At 35.9% G+C, this 5181-nt stretch overlaps 1 pseudogene; it reads right to left on the minus strand.

Annotated features, from left to right (window-relative positions):
* Positions 1-3850: 3850 nt before the first annotated feature.
* LOC110345355 (iron-sulfur cluster assembly 1 homolog, mitochondrial pseudogene) lies at positions 3851-4233 on the minus strand (annotated as a pseudogene).
* Between the last annotated feature and the right edge of the window lie 948 nt (positions 4234-5181).

The following is a 5181-nucleotide window of genomic DNA, read 5'->3' on the forward strand; positions in this document are numbered from 1 at the left end:
GTTTGTTTTGCAGCACTGGGGATTGAGTCCAGGCCTTTCCTACTGAGCAACATTCCCAGCCCTTTTTTGTTTTATTTTTTTTATTTTGAGACAAGACTGAGATCTTCATGCCTTAGACTCCCTGAGCGTTGTAATAACTGTACTCCTAATAAATTTTGATGAAAAAAATTTTTAAATATTTTGATACAGTTTAATTTATATTTTGTTTATTTGTTTGTTTGTTTGTTTGTTTGTTTGAGACAGGGTTTTGCTATATAGTTCAGGCTGGCTTTGAACTCACTATGTAGCCCAGGCTGCCCTCGAACTCGCTGTGATCTTCCTGCCTCAGTTTCCCAAGTGTTGATATTAGAGACGTGCACCACCATGTCCAGCTAGTCCTGCACTATTTATGGATGAGAAGTTTTGGAATACTGATCTAAAATATCCCCCAAAGTCTCATGTATTCAGAGGTGGAGCCTGGAAGGATATATTCTTATTCCCTGACTCCATTTTCTCTCTGCTTCCTGGTTGCCATGGGTTGAATGGCTCTCCTCTGCTTTGCCCTTCCACCATGCTGTTTCTGCCTTTCAGCCAGTCACGGACTGAAGCCAATTAGGAGCCAAAATAAACCTCTTCTCCCTCAAAATTTAGGTGTTGGGTATTTTGTCCCAGTAACAAGAAAGTGACTAATACATAGTTTCCATGTCTTTACTTAGTATAAATCTCTTCAGATTTGTTATTTTTTAGTTTGTTTTCATTGTTTGAACCTTTCTGGGAATTTACTCATTTTAGCCCAGTTTTCTAATTTGTTAGTTTACAACTGTTAATAGTATTCCCTTATAATAATTTTTAATACTGTACGTCAATAGTAATGTCCACTTTTATTTCTAATTTTAGCAATTTGTGTCTCCTTTTTTCATCTAGTAAAATTTGTCAATTTTGTTAAAGACTCTGGTCTTGTTGATTTCTCTATAGTTTTTCTATTTTCTTTTTTAAATTTATATATTTATTGGTACATTTTAGGTATACAATTCATTTACATTTATCATTGGGTGCTTGTACCTGTACATGATGTATCTTGGTTCTTATTTTCCCCCCATTACCTGTGCACCCTTCACCCCTCCACCCTTCCCTATTTACAAAGACTTTGTTTCCATTTTTTTTTCTTTCTCATAATTTTTCCTTTCCCTTCTTCCCTTTCCCCTTCCCCTCCCACCACCCCCAAACCCTTGGACCTTTTCCTATTTCAAATTATCAATTATTCATTTTAATCATTTTCATCCTTATTTTACGTATCTGCCTTCCAGTTTGGGGTTTTAGTTTAATCCTCTATTTCTAGTCCCTTAAGTTGTAAAATTAGGTTATTGATTTGAAATTAGTTTTCCTTTTAAATATAGGCATTTGTAGGTGTAGAATTCCTACTAATCCCTGCTTTCCTTGCATCCTATAAGTCTTGGAACATTTTAGTTTCATATCCGTTTGTTTAAAAATATTTCCCAATTGTAATTATATTTTTTTTCAGGCATTGCTTCTTCAATAATATGTTGTACATTGATTTCTACATATTTATGAACTTTCCAGTTTTCCCCATGTTTTTGATCTCTAGTTTAAATTCATTATTGTTGGAGAAGATGCTTAGAATGATTTAAATCTCTTTAAATGTGATAGGGCTAACTTTGTGGCCTAACATAGTTTCTGTCCTGGAAAATGTTTTATCTGCATTTGAGAGTAGTATATTTTCTACTGTTTCTGGATGTTCTGCATGTATTTCTTAGACCTAGTTGATTTATTGTGCTGTTCCGATACTCTAAATTCTTACTGATCTTTTAATTGTCCTGTCCATTATGGAGAGCTGAATATTTAATTCCCTAGCTATTATTGTGGAATCATGTCTCCTTTAAATTTAAAAATTTTTGTTCAACATTTTAGCCTCTGTTTTTAGGTGAGTGTATGTTTATAGTTTTTGTATATTCTTAATAAATTGACATTTTAATTAATAGGGACTGCTCCTTTTTTTTTCTTGTAGAATTTATTTAGTGTATTTTGCTTGATGTTAATACAGCCACTCCAGTTCATTTTTGGTTACTATTTACATGGAATATCTTTTCCATTCTTTTTTATTCCACCTATTTTTCTCTGGATTTAAAATGAGACTCTTGCAGAGAGAATACTGTTAATTTATTTTTATGATCACAAAGAGGCCAAATTTTTCCATGGATACTCAATCTCCTCATGCATTAGTGCACAAATTATGAGTGAATCAACAATTATACTAATGATACACTCATGAACATTTACATAAAACTACTGCTGTAGATTTTGGTGCATTTTGCGCAGCTACTTTAGTAAATAGGATGAACCAGCTCAGCTACTGTAACTCAGGAGAATAAGCTTTCAAAACAGCATGTATGTCATCTCACAGAATGCTTAGTATGTCAAACCTGGGAGAATCGATAAGCTAAGTGACACAAAGCGGCCTTTAAAAGAAAAGTTAATGATAAAAATCTTAGGTTAAAATCTTGTTTAAAAATTTTAATGACTGGACTTCGGAACCAGGAAGTGTACACATACTGAAAATTTTAAGAAAAGAGCCTCATGCTCTGCTTCGCAATTACTACTACACTCCAAAGAAGGTATTCTCAGCTGCTTCAATAGCTTCTCTGTTAGTGTAAATCATTGCTTCAAAATTCTAAAGAAATATGAGGGCAATTCAGATAAAAGGGTTTTAAAATAAGATTTTCCTCTTCAAAATAAAAATAATATGATCTTCATCAAATTACAAAGAAACTATCAAATGTTGAAGAAGCCAGAATGTTAAAAATGGTAAAAACCAAGACCACCCCTTACCTTCACTGCCTGGGAGTGGAGTACATGTGTCACCTACGTGGATGGAGAAGTGTAGGTACAGTGCTAGGTCTCCTCTTGCTTGCAGGGTGGTGTAAATAAAAGTCCATTGGCTTCCCTGGGGTTTCATCTCCTCACACACAGAACTGAGGCAGCTGGATGGGCTGCATGGCTTTTAAGAGACCTTCCAAATAAAAAGGAGGTCTCTGACTCACCTTGAGATCCAATCTTTGAGACTTGTAGAACAGCAAAAGAAGTGAGTTAAAAAATAAGGAGAGGAAATCGTTCTCATCTTTCGATACCATCACTCAGAACTGCTCTGTGCTACATTTCAAGGGAATCTTTACCTGGCACCATTGAAGGGTACACAAATGAAGCATCTGACAATGAAGTTTTTGGAAAAAAATGATGCAAGAAGATTATGCCAAGCAAGGTATAGTTGTGCATACTTATAATCCCAATGACTCCAGTTGCTGAGGCAGGAGTTCAAAGCCAGCCTGGGCAACTTAAGAAGACTCTCTTCCAAAAAAGAAGAAAAAAATGCCATGTCAAATTTAGGTAGAAAAACCAATATGCCACAAAGTTACTATCACCAGCCAGGATTTCTGCCTCTGAATTTTTGAAGCCACCAATTTTGGAAAATGCCAAGAGAGATGCCATCCAACAGTAATCTAATGAATGGACACCAATTCACTCATTTTCTGAACTCCTCCTAGAAGGACAATTTTTATGAAACTGGTTCTAACAAAGTATGCAAGAGTTAAGTGCACGGCAGAATTCTTTTTCTTTATAGAACAATGATCAAAAGAGGGTTATGGTTTCTCATTTTCTGCCCCTTATGGAAAATCAAATATCATTTCTTCTGGAATCTAATACACTTGCTTCATTTCAAAGTGGATCACTTTATTTTCCCCACCTGGTGGCCAGACATTATAAACTGTAGGCACATGACAGTCAGATTTCTTCAGTAAACTGCAAGGCTCCTATGAGCTTTCCTGGACTTCACAGCCAGAGGAGTCCCGAGGTTTCAAATATTAAAGCTCTCTCCACAGCCACAAGTTCCTTTGATGTTTGGGTTATTAAAGACAACTCACTGGCTAATTTGTCTTTAACATAGTCCATTTCTGTTCCTAAAAGTGCAAGCTGTATTTTCGTTTCTGTGAACATGCTGACTCCATCTTGAACAACTTCATCAGAATCTCCTTTTGTCTTCCAATATTCTAGAGTGTAGGAAAGGCCATTACAGGCCCTGGTATGGACACCAACTTTCAAACCTATCAGCTCAGGCTTCTCTTTAAGAAGTTTTATCTTGTTTACTGCAGAAGGTGTCAGGGTCAGGGTGGCTCGCATGGGCTACAGTTTCCTCTTGCTCAGAGCCTGAAAGTTGGCCCAGATTAAGGAAGCCAACATCTTTGTGGTCCCAGAGCCTGAATCTCCAAAGCTGGAAATCAGACGCCTCAGTCTTTCTCCATGGAGACCATGGGCTCAATGAGCCACAAACACAGGCAGAGACACTCCAGGCCCTGCCCAATGCTGCCTTCCCCATCACTGCCATTGGACGTAGATTACAGGTTTAAAACTTTCATTCTGAATATCTCTGCTTTCCTATTTTTAAAAATTTAGTTGACAAATAAGAATTATTTGTATATATTCAAGATATATGATTTGATATTGTACTGTTTACTACAAATTTAGGAACACATCCATCACTATCTAAAGTAATCAACTTTGTATTTGTGTGTGTGTGTGGTTAGGACACTTAAAAATCCATCTATTTACTTATCAAATTTCAAGTGAACAATACAGAATGATTAACTATAGTCACTTATCCATCTTTTGGCTGAAAGTTTGTATCCTTTGACTAACATCTCTCCACCAACTTTACCCCCAAGTCCCTGGCAACCACCATTATACTTTCTGCTTTACAAATTCATTTCTTAGATTCCACATAAAATGAGATCATACAATGTTTGTCTTTCTGTTTCTGGGTTATTTCACTTAGCATGATGTCATCCATGTTCATCCCTGTTGTCACAGATGGAAGAATTTCCTTCTTTTATGACTAACTCATTTTGCATTTTATGTACATCTACAGGTATTACATGCATACCATATTTTGTGTTTCCTTTCATACCTTAATAGACACTTCAGTTATTTCTATATGGTAGCTAATGTGAATAGTACTTCAATGAACATGGAGCGCACACACACACACACACACACACACACACATACATATATCAAGATACCAGTATCATTTCCTTTTGATATATACTCAGTAGTGGGATTGCTGGATCAGATCTTATGGTAGTTTGATTTTTCAGTTTTTGAGAAATTTCCATATTATTTCCCGTAATT

The sequence above is a fragment of the Heterocephalus glaber genome, unplaced genomic scaffold (genome assembly GCF_053883595.1).
Source record: "Heterocephalus glaber isolate CG9 unplaced genomic scaffold, H.glaber_assembly_v1.0 deba00001764, whole genome shotgun sequence".
NCBI lineage: Eukaryota > Metazoa > Chordata > Mammalia > Rodentia > Bathyergidae > Heterocephalus > Heterocephalus glaber.